We start from the raw sequence: 19,753 nt of genomic DNA on the forward strand, positions 1-19,753 counted from the left end.
ACAGAGTATGCAGATGGTGAGCTAAGTTTCAACAGCAGAATATAAGAAGAACTAAAATCCTCATGAGTCCTGGAGGAAGTACCCGACATGCCTTGAAGGTCCAAACAGGAAGATGAAGACAGAGACACCCACTGGGGGGCATATGCCTTTACCAGAATCCACGGGTGAAGTGCTGTGGCTTTCCTGGGCTAAGGCTGACTTGATCAATTCCATCCAAAAGAGCCCGATAAGTTTGGTAAGTTACATGAGAATCTTATCTAAGGGGCAGAGAAGAAGGTGGCAAGAGAGAATTTTTATCATAAAGGCTTTTAAGAAAATGACATTGAAAACTTACATTTGCTTATGACTCTGTAGGCTTCTGCCAATGTGTGCATTTGCATGAGGGGTCTGGTGTCAGTTTACAGTTATTGCTGTTTGGCCAGACCAAATGGATGACAAGGCATTATTACCATGCAGTAGCTTGCCCAACTCTTCACACAATCAAATTAAAAATGAACAGTCCTTGGATTAAACATTCTCCAGAGAAGATATACAAATGGCCAACAAGGTCATAAAAGATGCTCAATGTCATTAGTCATTAGGGAAATGAAAATTTAAACCACAGTGAGATACAACTTCAGACCTATTAGGATGGCTATAATTTAAAAAATGAAAATTAAAAGTGTTGGCAAGGATTGGAAATATTTGAAACCCTCATGTATTGCTTGTGTGACTATAAAATGGTACAGCTATTTAGAAGGATAGTTGGAAATGCCTCAAAATATTTATCATAAAATTACTATATGGTCCAGCAGTTTTCAGAAATTCCACCAAAAGGAAATTAAACACATGTTCACATAAATACTTACACAGAGATTTTTTATAGTAGTATTTCTTAGAATAGCCAAAAGGTATAGACAACCCAAATATATATCTATCAACTGACGAATATATAATCGGAATAAAACATATCCATATAATAACATATCATTCAGCCATAAAAGCATAGGAAGCATCGACACTTGCTATAGCAAGAATAATTCTTGAAAATATCATGCAAAGTTTAAAAAGCTAGACACAAAAAGCTGGACATTGCATGATTTTATTTATATAAAATGTCCAGAATAGGAAAGTCTACAAGGATAGAAAGCAAAATATTGATTGTCAGGTAGAAGAGGTATGTGTGGAGTAACTCCTAATGGATACATGTTTCCTTTGAGGGTGTTAAAAGTGGGGAATTAGTGGCAATGGATACACAGTGATGTACTAAAATCTACTGTAAATAATTGCCACTGTAAATTATGCATTGCACAACGGTAAATTTTATGGTATGTGGACTACATCTCAATTAAACATGAATGAACACGCATATATAATAAAATTAGCAAACTAATAAGTACTAATATAGTTTATCCCATCATAAAGTTGAAAGAGAAGTTACGTTTCCAGAACCATTAACAGTTCATCCTACATCATCAGGGTGGTCCTAGTCACCAGAATCTTTATGTTCCATCTTTTGTGTTAAAATAGTCATTAGAATTCTGGGATGTCTACATGTGGGATACAACTGGCTTTATACCATTGCAAAGCTGATCATGTACATAATTTTGAGCTGGTGATGTTCTTAAATGAGGGAAGATAGAGAAGAACAATTCTCTTGTCGAAAAATGCAAATACTCCTTAATCATCGTCTTCCTACACACAGCTCTGAAATCAAGTTGGATTAGAGGAGAATGTTTCTTTTACAGTAGTTCCCATTATCCAAGGGTACCTCAAGACCCCTGGCGGATGCCTAACACCACAGACAGTACTGAGCTCTGTATACATTACACTTTTTGTCCTATACATACATACCTAGCATAGAGTTTAATTTATAAACTAGACACAGTAAGAGAATAATGACAAAAATAATAAAACACAATCATAGCAATATGCTGTAATAAGTGTTGTGTGAATATCATCTCTCCCTCCCTCAAAATATTACTCACCCTTCTTGTAATGATATGCTATGATAAGATAACATGGCTACATGATAAAATGAAGTGAGGTGAATGATGTAGGTATTTTGATGTAGCATTAGGCTGATACTGAGCTTCTGACAATACATCAGAATACGGATTATTTGCTTCCGGATTGTGGTTAATTGATGGTAACTGAAACTGTGGAAAGTAAAACCATGGGTGAAAGGGGACTACTATAATCCTAAAAACAAATATCCCTCTTAGCCTGCTAACAGAAAATGAGTTTTATCGCATCTGCTTAGACATTAAAAAATATCTTAAATATTGCACCCAAACATAATGTTTCGATGTGATTAAGAAATGCAATTTATATAAGCTCCCAACGTAATAGTATATAAGCATGCTTTTAGGAGTTAATTTTAGAGGAACGCAGTGTCAACAACTATGTCCTTATGAAAGGAAATCCACTCAATCTGAATTTCTTTACTCTGTTTAGATTTCCCATGTTGGAAGAATCTGTTTTAAAAGTAGCACTTAGTGTTCTAATTCCCCTAATTTAATGTCTGGAAGCTGCCCACTTGTAACTATGTAAATACCAAATTATTCTATCTTATTGTCATTGCTTCATTAATTTTCTGCAGGTTAAATGCAATTTTAGATCATACTTTCAAGTTTCATATTATATCAGCAATTTTCTAGCTCTTATTTAATACAAGCAATTTAATCAAAATGTTGCCAGTGAAATTAGAGTACAGTGAAGGGAATTTTTTTATTATTATTAAGTATTTTGTACCTCCCACAGGTTATAGTACATAAAATGTTCAGCAGTTCCTAAACAGTACTACTGTGTTTTCATATTAATGCAGCTAATGTTTGGATGTTATGGCAGGGGAAATAAAACAAGACCTCATAATTGCCATCAAACTCCTAGAATCTTCACAATCTAAATCCTATTCTGGATATTTATTTAAATACTAGCACCCCTTCTTTAAATCAGAAAGTTGTGCTAACCTTTGAACTATTTGATTTAGGGATATATTCAAAAATCCGATTAACAGAGAAGCCACTCCATTCCTAAGAATTTTTTATTTTTATATCTCTTGATTATGTTATTTTTCTTGTATTGATTTATCCTCAGAGTTTCTCCCCTTACTGATAAGATGGCTGCAGCAATGTCAAGTGTGATGTCACTTTAGCCTCATGTCCAGAAGGGAAAATAAGCAGGTGCCCTGAGTTTGACTTTCTCTTACACTGATGATGACAGGGACTGTGGCCAAGGGCATAATAGGAGGTATTTATTCCTAGAAAAAAAAAAAATTGCCTGCTTGCAAAGTTGAGTATAGGGTAAATTCATCCAACTGAGTGAACTAAAACTGAGGTATATATAAGCAGATTCCCATAGAAATGTATATATTCTTTTATCAGGATGTGAGTAGATTGAAATAGGAAGAAATAGAAAAGAATGATTTCAAATACTTTGGGGGATCAGTAGTGTGCAGATATCCTATTAAAATGTTAAGAAATTACATTTAAATAAAGAGAAATTTCTGAATTCCAAACTTTTATAAATTTATTAGAGAAAATCAAAAGGTGTCTCATTTAACTAAAAATCCTAGAGAAAACTATGGGAATCTTGAAACACATGTACAACATTCATACATATTCTAATGTGCTTATTTGTCATTTGTATACCTTTGGTTTGTTTTAAGCAGTGTGAGCTATAGTTTCTACCTTTAAGAAAAGTTTAATCTCCAGTATCTTGAATTTTGGCATAAAATTTGAACACCTGAAACTCTGCTTTATAACAAAAAAGCTATCTTGGTATTCACTCTTTCTTTTACCACTGTTTTTAGTCCTCAAAAAATATTTTTATTCTGTTTTTTTTTTTCTGTACTCAGTCATGAATTTCTCAATTTCTATCTCCCTTACTTTAATTTGCTCATCTACCAGAGATTTAAGGAAGCAAGCCTATCAATACAGAGAAGCAGACAGAAACATCACCAGCCTTTATAGGAAAAGATTAATGCATTTGCTTATTCTGTCCCTTTTTGTGGCACGTCTGAGCAATGATTGTATTAAATACAGGCTCAGCTTTAGGCAGTAATATAAAAAATGACAGTAGGAAGGAAAGTAAGTTTATCATAGAGAGAATGCTGTCATGAATTAGTCTTCTTCTTTTTTTTTTTTTTTAAGATTTTATTTATTCATGAGAGACACAGAGAGAGGCAGAGACACAGGCAGAAGGAGAAGCAGGCTCCCTATGGGAAGCCTAATGCGGGACTTGATCCCAGAACCCTGGGATCATGGCCTGAGCCAAAAGCAGATGTTCAACCACTGAGCCACCCAGGCGTCTCTAGTCTTCTGTTGATAGGCCTGGCTGGAATGTGATTGGTGTTCATTACTGGTTCTTTTATGCTCTATTTTTCTGACTAGCTGCCATCTTGCATATGATCTTTATTTTATCTTATTTTATTTTAAATAAAATATTTTATCTTTTTTATGTATTTATCTTTTTGTTTTATCTTTTATTTTATCTTTTAAAGATTTTATTTATTTAATCACGAGAGACAGAAAAAAGAGGCAGAGAAACAGGCAGAGGGAGAAGCAGGCTCCATGCAGGGAGCCCGATGTGAGACTCAATCCGGAGACTCATATGAGTTATTTTAAAGATAAAATTATTACTGGAAAAATAAGGAAGTAGTTCACTTTCTTGCTTCATTATTCTTCACCTATTATTTTCAGGAAATACATAAGGCAAAGATAGGAAAATGAGAAATTATTTTTAACTACATCATAATTTATTAAGTGATCTGGACTCTACAAGGGCAGAGGAAATGTGTCATACTGCATTAAGTAAAACCTATAACTACACATTTTAACAAAACAGGTTTTTTGGGTTAGCTTTCGTCACCTAGAAAATTAAGGATGAATTCATATTTTTTCATATTTGGTAGGTAAATATTACATGGAGCATGTAATCTTGAAATGAATAAGTATATAAAAGTGGGCCTTTTAATCACTTGCAATAAATAAGAAAAGACTGCAGTTAGCTAAAAGAAAGAGTACCTATTTTCCATTAATCTTAGTCCAATATACTATGTAACCAGAAAAAGATGCGGTGACGATTATGAGCTATGTGTTCCAGCAATGTCCCACTCAAGCTGTCAGGTTAAAGAAAATTTTCCTGACCTTCTGTTAAGATACATGAAGAGCAAAATGAAAGCTAACTTAAAGAATAATCTGCAAGTGCTCTCTTTTGAGTGATCAAACGCATAAGTAGGTGATGAGCTTTCTTACAATCTTCCCTTGCTTTCAACTGGCCTTTACTTTCACATTATTTTTTCTTCAGCATTCTATGCTCTGAGTTTGTCTTTGATCTCTCCCCTGAAGGAAGCATGAATATGCACTTCCAATTTCGAGGGATATTGTAAAACTTTCAAGAAATTGCTTATTTTATGTTCATTACTTTCCTGTTTCAGTTATATACACCCTAAACTCTCTAATGTCATATGCTTGTAAAATCCATTAAGAAAAAGAAAAATAGTCTACATCTATAAAATTGGGAAATTCCAATACCCGAGGGACCTTCCCTTTTACTTCTGCAATTCTAAGATTTCTCTACCATAATGTAGCCCATAGCAATAGAGGAGGAAAGAAAGAAAACAAAAAACCAACTTGAGTCAATACATGTTTTGCTTTGAAACAACAACAACAACAACAACATTGTATACTTCCATGATGCTGTCAAATAACAGAAAACTGACTTAATTAGGATAAACTCAAGGTAATTTTCCATGTTAGGCACTGATTACTAAAATGTCACCTATAACCTTCTCAAATAATTAGATTCTCCATTTAAATATTCACTGATAAAGCATTTTAAAAGGCAAAATAATTACTGTTAAACCATTCTGTTTTATTCAGGGTCTTATTTGCTGCTTTGTCACATCCATAGAGTGCTGTTAGTAATTTAAATAATTCAAGCTTTGGAAGATTGGTATGTTAATTTAATTAAAACTTTTCTGCCAATTGTTATTTTGCCATGTCTTATTGCCAGTACTTTCATAAACTGTGGAAGCTGTTGAGGAAAGAGACTACAATTTGCAATGAATTTCCCTTTCTGTTGAAAATGAGAACCATTATAAAATTTTATTTAGCCATTTATCCAAGATGGCAATACACTATACCCAGGATTATAGGCCTGTGAGTTTGAAATCTTCTGTGATTTAATGCTGACTGTCCTTTTCCAGCTCCATGGTAACCTGATTACATTGCCTTGAAGTAGTAAACATGTTGCTTGATATCTAAATACATGCAGAACTTTTGCCAAAGGCACAGCATCTACTAATGAATTTCAGTGGTGTTGGCCAGGAGAGTGTCAGTGAAGGCCAAGTACGGCTTTAACTTGAGAGTCTTGATACTGATCACGGAAGAATTTAGCTACAACAGTGTTTTTAAGCCACCAATTTTGCAGGTGACTTAGCAAATTAAAGGTGACAATATGAAGTTTTAAAAAGTCTGAATAAAAGCAATGTATAGGCAGTAATCCAATCCAGGAATCAGAAGATACAGATCCAGGCTAAACTCTGCACTATGAAACTTTAGGGAGAAACATTTGCCTGTAAGAGTTTATTTACAGAGAATCTGATTTAAAGTATGAAATGAGAAATAGAACCTATTATAAAAAGCAAACATAGATAGATGTTATTTACAGAGAAGAAAATAGGCTTAAAGTATTTTGTACAACCTAGCCTTTGGTGGGGAGGACCTGTAATTAACACCAGGTCATTAGATGTCATAGACAGCCCACAAGCTTAACCTTTTATACATTATATTTCCTCCCAGCTGATGATGTAAGAGGTTAAGTAGTGGAGGTGAAGAAAATTCAAAATAAATAGGAAGTCATCTCAAATGTGTCACTTTCGTCTTTCTCCCAGGGCTAACCTAATCATCTCTTTGTCTTCTCACTGTCTGCGGCCACACTCTGGTGTCCACTAAGAGGCCATGGCATTGCTCCCTGTTCCAGATCGTCTCTTCATCCATTCTAGTCAATGTCATTTTACCTTCTTTTTTTCCTCAAGTAAATAAAAAGTTAATAATAAATCTGTGATAACAAAAAATTTTTGAAAATGTGGGGAAAAGAGGGTAAGACCAAAGCTAAGTGTCTTATAATCATTTTCATTTTAAGACTGTGTGATGAAATAAGGTTTATCCTGAGTTTTTTGACATTCATCCAGTGAAGAGACACCTCTCCTTGAATATGGGCAAGCTTTTGGACTGCTTTTATTCACAGAACTGGGAGGAAATGCTTCTATCTTCTGGGTGGAGGCTACTATTGCTTTCTATCTCTTAAAACATATATGTTTAGGACCCAACTATTCTGAGAAGCTCAAGAGATGTTAGGAGGCTATGTGGGGACAAAGTATGATAAACTCTAGCTGGGTTCCCAGCCAGCAAACAGAACGGACTCTCAGCAATGTGAATGAGACATCTTGATTTTCCTGCCATGTCAATCTTAAAAATGACTCTAGTTTCAACTTCTCTTCAACTGCATTCACTATGAGAGGCAACAAGCAAGAACTGCCCAGCTGATCCTAAGCAACACATAGAAATAGGATAGAAAACAGTTTTTAAATTTTTTTCCTTTAAGCCATTAAGTTTTGTGGTGTGTTATATAGCAATGGAACAGGTTGCCATATACCCAGTTATCTATCCATCACAGTAAATGCAGTGCCTTATGCCAACTAAAATATACTGGTACCTGACCCATCTCTGGCATCTATTTAAAACTTGTTACCCAGGATTTAATCTTAAATTTAGCTAAATCCTTATCTTGTTGTGTCTCAACTATTTTTGGATTTCTCTGTTTAGAACTTCCACATTCAATTCAAACAATAACGTTTACGCTCCTTCACCATGTCCATTTCTTCTTATATTCCTTTCTCAGGTTAATGGAAATAGAATTTGAGAATCACATATTCTCTAAAGAGCTATCAATTTTGACTTGAATTGTTTTTGGCATCTAAGCTCTTTCTTTATATTCTCTTAGTGGCATCCTTAGTTGAAATCCTCTATTTTACATACATTAATTAAAGAGTTTTTCAGCCACTGTTTCTCTGCTCAATTTACCACTTAGCAATGAATCTATCTTCTACACAGTTCCTTATTTTTCCAAAAGTAAAATGTAATAATGCCATTACTACACTTAGTTGATTTATTGTATAAAAACATTGTTTTCCCTCCATCTGTAAGATACCAGATGAAAGATACACAGACAGATCTTGAAGGTTTAGAACTTGGGAATTCACTAAGATTCAGGGAGCCAACACCTGTCTTTACAGGAATAAAGCCAAAAAAAAAAAATGATACTGAGGAGAAATACATAGCTAGTACTAACAATAACCCAGATGCTATTCTAAGCATCCCAGATGTATTGACTCATTTCATCCTCACAATATTTGTATTTGATAGGTACTGTTATCCCACTTTACAGATAAAGAAATTGAGACACAGAGGTTAAAATAATTTGGACATTTAGCACTTCTATATCCCTTTCAAATATTAATACTTGATAAGCATTGGTACTAACAGTCTTCATAAATGTCATGAAATTTATGAAAGATATGAAAAAAAGGAGAGTATATAGATTAGAACATCTAGGTTTGCTTCAAAACCATTACAGTATCCAGATAGAAAATTGCTCTATTCAAACACAAGAGTGACTTGATCAGAACTTTAAAGTCATCTCTAGAGCTAGGAAGAAATTTTGAAGGTATACCTTTCTATGGAAGCATGAATTGCACAAGAGCAGATTTCGTAAAAAGTAAAATAAATAGTATAGAAACTGTATACTGAAATGTAAATTAATGATATGGGTCAATTTCTATTTTTTCTCACCTCTTCTCACAAATGTACATAAAACTACAAAGACTAGAATCCAAAAATAATGGATGTGGGTCACAATATTTCTTTATCCTAACCTTCAAATACTGTATATGTATGATATATGTGTAATAAAAGTCATGGGAATTTTGTGGGTTTTTTTTTCTCAGTTTTTTTTTTTTTTTCTCTCAGATTTTTGACTAAACTCCTAAAGTTCCTAAAACTCCTTCAAGGAGCTCTTAAAGGAAACAACATAGAAATAGGTGGTGTCATCCTCCATACCTTGTGATGAAATACACTTATTCCTTGCTATCACTTCCCTTACCACAATTATCTATGTAATCAGAGCAGACTGGAGAGTCTATATGCTCAGAAGATTGGAATTCACTTGAAGGGAAATCATCGAAGTATGAGTAACGAAAATTAAATTTTTCCTAGACTTGAAAATTAAGACACAGGGAAGAAGATTTAATCCAAAATGGCTGAAAAAAAGTGAAGTGAGATATAAAGACATTTCTATTTTAACATTATTGAGTCCATACTTTTAAAGAACATATTAGATATCAAATAGTACAGAGCAGTTTAGGAATGACAAACAATGGTACATGTGAAAGCCTTATTCTCTGCCCTATTCTTCAAGGTATATTTTAAGTTTCTATTTCAGTTTGAGAATTGGCTCCAAAAATTTATATGATATAATACCACCATTTTTTTTATTTATAGGTTCTATAAGAGAGTATTGATCCCTACCATGAAAGATGGAAATTTAACTCACTTGAATTGGCATCTCTTCATCCCTGACCCCATATGTGTTAGAAAATTATAATATTAATTTTCATTCTTGTATTTAGCGGAAACAGTTCTTAAAATTAATGTTCCAAAGTTACCTTTGCACAGTTAACTATATTTGAGTTATATAAGGATTGGAATGCAAAATAACAGCCTGCTCCATCCAGAAGGAACTCACTTCCCATCGCCTTCAGGCTGTGACTTTCAACACTTCTGGTTGAATTTTTAGTATTTGGGAGGTTTTTTTCTATCTCAAAATTACATGCTTATGCTGATATTCATTTGTTCTATATTTTAGTCATTATGTACTTGTATTCATTTGTAAGAAATGAGTTTAGCCTACCTTTCCGATTTCTCTATCATACCCTCTCATTTTTCATCCTTTGATTCTCTTGAAAGATACATGGCAAATTTTTAGATCGCTACTCAGTAGTTATATTATAATACTTAAATGAATATGTCTAGCAGTACTTCCTTTTTTTGAAGTTTCCAGTAAGTGCCTATTATATGCTAGACAATTTTTTAATCATTTGAGATCCATTGTTCAATGAAAATAGATGAAATGCCTCCTTGTAAGGAGTTTACATTGAAGAGAAGAATATAAACTATAAATATAATAACCAAATAAATTTAAAAAGAATATCAGAAGCTGATAAATGCCATGGTCAAAGTAAAAAGTGGGGCAGGAAAAAGAATATCTGGAGTTGCTTAGAGGAAAAAGAGAATATGTTTTAAATATGATACCAGGCGTTGCAATATCTACATGAAGGGAACACTTGAGCAAAGATGTGAATGAAATAAAGGGATTTGCCATGCAAATATGTTGGTGAAAGCATTCTACGTGGAGAAAATGGTGAGCATAAAGTCCCTTTGGCTGGAACATGTTTCTATTGGATCTGGAGGATTTAAGCAAGGAACTTGGCTTACCTGGAATGAGAAGCCTATTAGTAGGGGATGCTGTGAAGGAGGACATACATGACTAGATCATGAAGACCTTATAGACTATTTTAAGAACTTTGTTTTTTTCCTATGAGTGGAATGACAAATCACTGCAGGATTGTGAGCATAGAAATCAGCAGTCTTAAAAAAATTTTAATCTGGTTGCTTCATTGAAAATAGGATGTTGGGCTCCCAGTGAAGGAGAAGGAACAACAGTGATAAGATCACAGAAAAGAAGGAATGGGGGAACAGACCCAGAGACAGCAATTGGGATGATAAGTACTCAGATCTGGATGTATTTTAAATGTAAGCAAAAAGGATTTTCCAAGGCATTGGTTGTGAAAAGTAAAAATGATGGTTCAAGCATGAAATCATGGTTTTTGTGGTGAACACTTGGAAAGACAGAGTTGCCATCAAATAAGATAGGGATGGCTTAGCAGGAGCAGACTGAGTTGAGGAAGAAAATTATCAGTTCATTTTTACATATGTTGATTTGAGATACTAAGTAGACAATCTTGGGAAGCTAAAACTGAGACAAAGGCCAGTACCGTAAATTAATTTTGGAAGTTAGCGTATAGATTAAACCCATAAAACTGGAAAAGTACACCAAGGGAAATGAAAGTATAAAAAGAGAAAAGATGGGAGTCATAAGTCCTGGAACACTTCGACAGAAACAAGACAAAATAAAACAAAACAAGAGGTGGAAGAAGCAGAAAAAAGAGACTAAGAATGAGTTTCTAGAAAGTAAGAGATAATTAGGTATGGTGGGCTGCCTTGGAAGGAGAAGGGGGAAGTATACGGATGGAGAGGGCAATAAACTCATTGAATTGTGCTGCTAGTTTTATGCTGCACTATGGGTCTACACTGACTCATTCACTGGCATTCTCTGTGCCTTGTCAAGTGTCCTTTCTTTGGCTCTGGGAACTCCTCACCTCCATATTCTCTTTCATCTCTTTCTAGAACTTATTTCTGTGTATACTTGGCAGATAGGTTGTCTGACTTTTTTTTTTGTCACCTTTCGATAATTTCCATTTCATTTGTTTTTGTTCTACTTTGATTTTTAATTCTATTTAATTCTCTGTTGAATTCTTTTTTGTCTTCTAAAAGAAGACAAAAAGAAGTTGCTTTTTATAGCATCCACTTGTTGATTAATGCTGTACCTTCTTTAAATGCTCAGAAGCTACCCATTATAGTTATCTTCCCAGATTCTGTTCTTTTCCTACTGTTGTTTTTTTTAAGATTTTATTTATTTTTCATGAGATACACAGAGAGAGAGAGCCAGAGACACAGGCAGAGGGAGAAGCAGGCTCCATGCAGGGAGCCCTATATGGGACTGGATCCTGGGACTCCAGGATCACGCCCTGGGCCGAAGGCAGGCGCTAAACCTCTGAGCCACCCAGGGATCCCCACTGGGGAATTTTTAATGTCAGAATTTTTAGTTACTTCTTTTAAGCTGGTAAGATTTTCCAGTTTGGAAGAATATATGCCTTGCTAACAGCATTGAAAAATTATAGAATTCCAGCAGGGAAAGAAACTGGTGGGTCCCAATATTCATATTTGATATGTAGACTTTCCTTCCAACCATACCTGTTAACTGCAGTCCATACCCTTTTATCGCCCTCCAGTACAGTGTTTACTTTTCAGTAATAGAGAAGGTGTAATGGTCTCCAGGCTGAGTGGAATGGAGTAGCTGAAGGGTGGGTGTAACTTCCGTTCAGATAAATTAATCTTCCTGTTAACCACATCAAGTTCATATCCACTTCTGGGTTTATTTGTTACAGCCAATTCCAGAAACTTATGAGGGTTCAGTCCCACAAATCCAATTGCTCTTCAGCTTGTCACAACTGGTTTAATATTCTGCGTTTTAGGTTTAGTAACTCACACACTGCTTATGAAGTTTCCAAAACATTGTTGATTTTTTTTTTCCCTCCTCTACTTTCTTTTTAATTTAGTACTTAAAACTATTGTTTTAGGAGGATTTTATGTTGTGGAGGGTAATGAATTCTCACTCTGCCATGATACTCTTGGATATCTCTTGTAACATTTATAACTTTCATATATATAATGATAGTCTTTTTTTCATTTTTTCCTCAACTTCCATGTTACTCAAATTAGCAACATTCTTAACTTTACACTAACGTTTTTTTTTGTTTGAACTTTTTACTTTCGGGAACCCTGGGTGGCGCAGCGGTTTAGCACCTGCCTTTGGCCCAGGGAGCGATTCTGGAGAACTGGGATCGAATCCCACGTCGGGCTCCTGGTGCATGGAGCCTGCTTCTCCCTCTGCCTATGTCTCTGCCTCTCTCTCTCTCTGTGTGACTATCATAAATAAATAAAAATTAAAAAAAAATTAAAAAAATTAAAAAATAAACTTTTTACTTTGGAGTGATTTTAGGTTTACAGAGAGGCCCTGTCAGTAGAACATGTGATGCTTGATCTTGGGGTTGTAGTTCAAACCCTGTGTTGGGTATAGAGCTTACTTAAAAAACAAATACAAATACACTATCATTTATGACTTATACTAAAAGTTTATATATCTTATACATATATGTATCTTTTGAACAGTACTATTATACACTTCATAGACTATAGTACAAATACAAATTTCATATGTGCTAGGAAACAAAAACTGTGACTAGTTTTGTTGCAATATTCTTTTTATTGTGATTGTCTGGAACCAAACCCACAGTATCTCCAAGGTATGCCTGTATTTAGGAAAGTGACAAAAGTATTAAACTTTTAGTATAAGATATAAATGTTAGTCTATTTTTTTCTTTCTTTCCATAAGAATATTTTAAAGTAGCTTCAGATACTAGAAGAAAATATTTTCGACATCACCATCTTATGGACTCTCTTTTCTTACATTCAACTAATTCTTTAAAATCATTATAAATTACAGCTCAGTGCCTTCATATTGATTTTGCTTGGGTTGGTTGTTTTTGTTATTTATGGAGATTCTGTTTGCCTTATTATCTGCTAATGGAAATATGACTATTATGTTTTGAAAACATCATATTTACAATAGTTTCAGTCATTAAGCCTATTGGATAAAATTCCTTTTATTTCTGGAGAGAGCCACCTGTGGGTGTGTCATGTAAAATCACAACTCCCAATCCATCCTCTTTATTCTTCTTATAATTAAGTATGCATTTCTTTAAACATAATTCATTAGTCTCTTCATATTATGATATTTTACAAACATTTTTTGTTCTATTTTTGGAATTTCATGCCATTTCTTTTTCCAAGTGAGGTCTTTCTTCCCTGATTATTAATGAATTTTTGTGATCTTATTAAGTATTCTAATATAACAGAAAGCAGTAGAGTTTATTAAATTTTACTAACAGTAAAACATGTACCTTTAGCTCCTTCAAAAGGCTGAAGTGACAGGGATTAGACAGTAGCTGTTTTCCAGAAATAATCCCGTGATCTGACATTTATGGCCAGGACAGCTGGTATAGTCTAGTTCCTTATGTCAAGAATAATTTAGTATTTATGTGGCACTTCACATTTAAAATGCTCTTCAATCATTAATAAAACATTTCCCTTGACATTCCTGTCAGAGAGGTCAGAATAACTACCAGTAACAAAAACCACTTAATAACAAAATGGTGAAAAAGTTACCATAATCCTCTATGTTTCTTGGTGTTAATTTTCAGGCATGTAAAATCTGAGAATTTATTAAATCCACTGACTACACTGCATTAAGTTCCATGAATTTACAATAAGGATATGTTACTATAAAAGATATTCTAAAAAGTTTAAGAAGTTGTGCCACCCCTTTCAAAAGCAGGCTGAATTCAAGGAAGTCTACTAAAAAACATATAATAAATCCTCTCCAGACTAAAGGCTATTCTAATCATTCAGAGGGGAGAGAATTCTAGAATATGTAGCATTAGCAATGTCTTGCTCAGAACTGAAAAATGAATGTAAGAGAGATTGATTAGAAGTTTAAATCATCTGTGAGAAGGATTGTTGTCTCTCAAGTATGCTTAATGGAAACATTACTCAACATTTTTCAAACAGATAATGAAAAATAGTAGGCAATATACCCAGATGTTTTCAACTTAAGATACATCTAGCAAACATTATGATCTTGTGCTTAGTTACCACACCATAAAATTGTTACCAGTTCACAAATGATTTTGTGGGGTATGTGTGTATGTTAGTGTCCTTGTCCTTTTTTTACCCCTTTTTCTCTTTTTTATATTGTCCTAACAAGACTTTGAAAGTACATCCTTTATTTATACTCTCTAAAGCTATCTGGGCCTGTTTTTTTTTTGTTTGTTTGTTTGTTTTGTTTTGTTTTGTTTTTATTTAAGGGAAGGTAATCAACATTTATTTCTAAATAGAAATAAAAACATTCAGGGGTATTTTTTCTTGGCACTTTTATGATAACTTTATTTCATGTTCATTTTATGTTTTTATATTAATTTTCTTGTCAAAAAGTGATACCCCTAATATATTATTTTTAAATATATGTATTTTTTGATAGTTAAATCTACCTTTTTTATTCCTTAATTATGTTTTCTATTTTATTTGCGATCAGTCTTTCTCAAAGTGTTGTTAACTTATTAATTCTTTCCAATAAGCAAATTTTGGCTTAATATTTTTCTGTTTCAAGTATTTTTTTTTAAGATTTTATTTATCTATTCATGAGAAGCAGAGAGAGAGAGAGAGAGAGAGAGGCAGAGACACAGGAAGAGGGAGAAGCAGGCTCCATGCAGGGAGCCTGACGCGGGTCTCAAACCTGGGTCTCCAAGTCCATGCCCTGGGCCAAGGCAAGCGCTAAACCGCTGAGCCACACAGGCATCCCTCAAGTGTTTTTTTTTTTTTTTTGTCAGATACAAAATGTTTTAAGCTTTATTGACCTACATAGTTTCCATTGCAACTACTCAAATCTGCCATTGTAGCATGAAAGCAACCATGCAATACATACATGAATAAACATGGCTATGTTCCAGGAAAGCTTTCTTTTAACAAAAACTTCAATGTTGTTGCAAGTTAAGTAAATATTTGATAACAGGAGTATCAGTGTTTGGGCAATAAGTTATTCTTTGAAGCACCTTTGGGTAATATGTCACATTATCTCTCTTAATTTTAGAAGGAAAAAATGGCAGGATTTGGCTTAAAGGAGGATTACAAAGTTTCTGGCATAATGAGAATGAGATCATATAACTTTTTAAAAAATTCCCTCATGTAACCACTTGCCTCATTTATAATTAGAGTAATAACAACCTGCTGACTATGGTCTACAAAACTGTACATAATGCAATTTCTTAGGATCTTGAGACAATCTGCCTCACTGTCCACATTCCTATCATACTACATGTTCTTTATGTCTTATTATAGCCAGTTAGTTCCTTTGTCAGGGCCTTAGCTCTTTTTGTCCTTCTGACTGGATAGTTTTTCATAGCTCTACTTATCTGGCTTGGGGCAGTGTAGTGTAAAGCCTAGGGCCACCTCTCTACTACCAGACCATTCTCATATATACATATATATATGAGACATATGAGATACCTATATCATAATTTGACACCCAGAAATGGTCATTTGTAACATTTTCCTTCTCTGCTTCCCTCCCATTCTGGTAATAATCACAGAATGAAAAAATAATAATGGCCAGGAAACAAATGCAGACAATAATACTTATCAAGTGCCTGGGCGGCCCATTTAGCTGAGTGTTGGTTTTGGCTCAGGTCATGATATCAGGGTCCCAAGGTCAAGCCCTATGTGGGGCTCCAAGCTGGGTGTGAAGCCTGCTTAGGATTCTCTTTCTCTTTCCCTCGGCCCTTCCCTCCTGCTCTCTTACAGAAATGAAACAAAACAAAAACCTAAAATATTTTCATTACTGAACTTCATATCTATAAGCATGTAAGATAATAAATTAGAAATTATAATTATAAAATAATGATTTCAATGTAAGAAGGAAGATAAGAAATAGAGTAATATTTTTTCAGTTACAATATGTAGTTCCTGAAAAAAAAGAGGGAAATACAATATAAAGACATCAGCATGCACATGGACCTCAGCATCATGACCAACAGCTTGTGGACTCCTATGCTAAACCTGCATTTCCATAAACTTTGCTAACTAATTGACCCAGAATCTCTGGCTTGGGCTGACTGGTGAAGGGATTTCTTTTTCAAAGCCAGTCTACCTCTACCAAGAAGATTAGTATTGGTGATTGATCCTTCAAATCTGATGACATCAATGCAACTATACAAATATAAAGAGGTGCCAGGGGAGCATGATGCCACCAAATGAGCAAAATAAATAAAATATCAGAAGAGCTTTACTTATTGAACTACCTTCCTGGGAGGTTGGGGGAGGATTAGTACCTTTATTTTAAGGAATTCTAGTAAACCACAAGAAAAAAAAAAACGATGACTAAATGAAATCAGGACGATAAAACCTAAACAAGATGAAAATTTTAGCAAAGAGAAATCATTAATAAAAAAAGAACAAAGAAATTTCTGGAGCTAAAGAGTGCAATGACTGATATGCAAAATTCAACAGAAAATTTCAACAGCAGATTCCATCAAATAGAAGAAGTCAGTAAATTCTTGACAGGTGCTTTGAAATTATCCAGTTAGAGAAATAAAAAGAAGAAAATTATAAAAAATAAATGAAAGTCTATGGGATTTATAGACCATGATTAAGTGAACCAGTGTATACACCAGGTGAGTAGTAGCAGGAGAAGAAAAAGATAAAGAATAGAAGGCTAATTTAAGGAAATGCTGGTTGAAATTTCCCATATCAAAGAGGGAAAAGGACAACAAGATTCATGAAGCCTAAAGGACAAACAAAGGGAATTCATCACCACTTATAAGAAATAATACAAAGAATTCTTCACATTGAAACAAAATGATGCTAGATAGCAACAAGTAAGCTATGAAAGGTAAAAATATTTAGTCAAATTCAGAATGCTATTAATAATGTAAGGGTAGTGAGTATATTATTTTTATCCCTAGTATAAAAGTTAAAAGACAGAATTACTAAGAATATAACTGGGGCATCTGTGTGGCTCAATTGGTTAAGCTTCTGACTCTTGATTTTGACTCAGGTCATGATCTCAGGGTTGTGAGATCAAGTTCCACGTGGGGCTCTGCAGTGAGCATGAAGCCTTCTTAAGCTTCCCTTCCCTCTCTTCCTCCTCTCCTGCTCACACTCTCGTTCTCTGTGGAAAAAAAAAAAAAAAAAAAAGGAAGTAAATTCTGACATTAATTAAAAAGTCAGGGGAGAGGGAATAAAATTGTAGATTTTTTTCTTGCCTGTGATTGTAGTTAAGTTCTTAACAGTAAGACACTGTTATAACTATAAAAAGTTTTATGTAGGGCAGCCTGGATGGCTCAGTGGCTTAGTGCCAACTTCAGCCCAGGGCCTGATCCTGGAGACCTGGGATCGAGTCCCATGTCGGGCTCCCTGCATGGAACCTGCTTCTCCCTCTGCCTGTGTCTCTGCCTCTTTCTCTCTCTGTGTGTGGGTCTCTCATGAATAAATAAATAAAACATCTTTAAAAAATAAAAAAATAAAAAGTTTTATGTAAACCTTGTGGTAATGACAAAGGAAAACTTATGACAATTAGAAAAAGGAAGAGAAAAAACAAAGAATATCATTACAAAAAATTTCACAAATCACAAAGGAAGACAGGAAGAGAGAAAAATAGAAACAAAAGAAGTACAAAATAGAAAACAACAAATGACAATAGTAAGTCCTTTCAGTTTTCTGATTACTTCAAATGTAAGTGAATTAAATTCACCAATCAAAAGAGATATGGAGAAGTGATTCAAGATGGCAGTGTAAGAAAACCCCAAACTCACCTGCACTCACAGACACACCAACTCTATAGTTACATTGAAATAATCCCCACTGAAAAAGAACTGAACATTAGCTAAACAGATTTCTCCACGAGGGATAAATGGGACACATTCATGTTTTGGGGGCCTTGTTTCTTTAGTGCAGCTCTCAAGGGCTGGGATGCCCAGTGTGAGGCCCCCAAAACAGGGGTTTGGAAACCAATGGGGTTTACATCTAAGGGATCTAGTAGGCTTTGTGGATCTGAGATACTTCTTTTGAGGAGCTTGCATGCAGACTCATTCATCGCAGGGTCTTGTGCAAAGGCAATGGCTTGAGAGGGAACTGGCTTCTACCTGAAGGACACTTAGCTGCTAATCTTAAAGTGCCTGCCCAAGGGGCAAGAACCAGTGGAGACTTTCTCTGGGGATGAAGGCGCTGGGAAGTACCATTCTTGCATTCTCCCTCTACCTTGTTAATGCAGGTGAGTGCATGCAGACAAAGCCTCACTAAACTATGGGCATGCCCCGCATCCAGCCCTCTTCCTCTGCATCACTAAACCTGAAGGTGTGACCTGGCCCAAGTACCCTTCCCCTTTTATCACAAAAGGCACGGATGTGCCCCCTCCTCAGCACTCTCTGTAGCCTTGCTAAAACTGGTGGGTGGGTGCAGTCCACATAAGGCATGGCACAGTATCACTTGCCTTGACAGCTAGAGGAACTTGCATTTCTGGCTGCATGGGATCATAACAATTGAGGAAGACAGTTCTAGGTAGGGACCACATTCAGGAAATTATACAGAGAGTGACGATAAGATACCTTTAATGTACCTGTGAGAAAGGCCTATCTACTTGTCTTGAAGTTTAAAGCTAAAGAAAGACTTCAGGACTTCCGGGCAGGAAGCCTTTACATGCCACACTGTAAAGGCTACAGAGCCATTCTCAGGAAACACACACAGGATGAAACCATTTGAGCCCTCCATTAGCTTCATTCCTACTTCCCAAAAAAGAGCTTATACAATCATCTGAAGCCCCAATTTTTATAACAGTTTCCTTGCAGACAATTCCTGATCTCCTGTTTTAGGACATCAGCAGGGTTTATTATTGCAGACCCAAAAGACTAGATCTATTAACATACTTTAAAAGCTTCTGCCCGAGGATATGGCTTTCAATCACCCTGAAACTAGGTGCTGACTGAGATCACTCCCTTCGGAAGACTTGCAGGTCTTGGCATACTCTCAGTAACTAGGAACCATCAAAAACAAGCCATGCTACTTACACAATCACAAAAGTTCAAGAAACAACAAAGAGCTAGGGCAAAATTGAGCAATAAGTTTCATCTGCTACACACTGCTACTACTTCAAGCCTGGGGGAGAAAAAAAAAAAAGCCTGGGGGAGGTAGCTGTTTCA

The 19,753-nt window shown here is 35.0% G+C and overlaps 1 long non-coding RNA gene across 2 annotated transcripts in view; it reads right to left on the reverse strand.

Moving 5' to 3' along the window:
* Nucleotides 1–19,753, reverse strand: part of LOC111095658 — a 90,613-nt gene that overhangs the window by 35,214 nt on the left and 35,646 nt on the right. Inside the window, exon 4 of one of the 2 annotated variants that reach the window (XR_005358635.1) lies at nucleotides 16,996–17,727. The exons of the other annotated variant lie outside the window; for it this stretch is intronic. This is a non-coding gene — a long non-coding RNA (uncharacterized LOC111095658). Of the gene's footprint in view, nucleotides 1–16,995; nucleotides 17,728–19,753 lie in introns of those variants that run through there. 2 annotated transcript variants of the gene reach the window in all.

The sequence above is a fragment of the Canis lupus genome, chromosome 4 (genome assembly GCF_011100685.1).
Source record: "Canis lupus familiaris isolate Mischka breed German Shepherd chromosome 4, alternate assembly UU_Cfam_GSD_1.0, whole genome shotgun sequence".
Classification (NCBI taxonomy): Eukaryota; Metazoa; Chordata; class Mammalia; order Carnivora; family Canidae; genus Canis; species Canis lupus.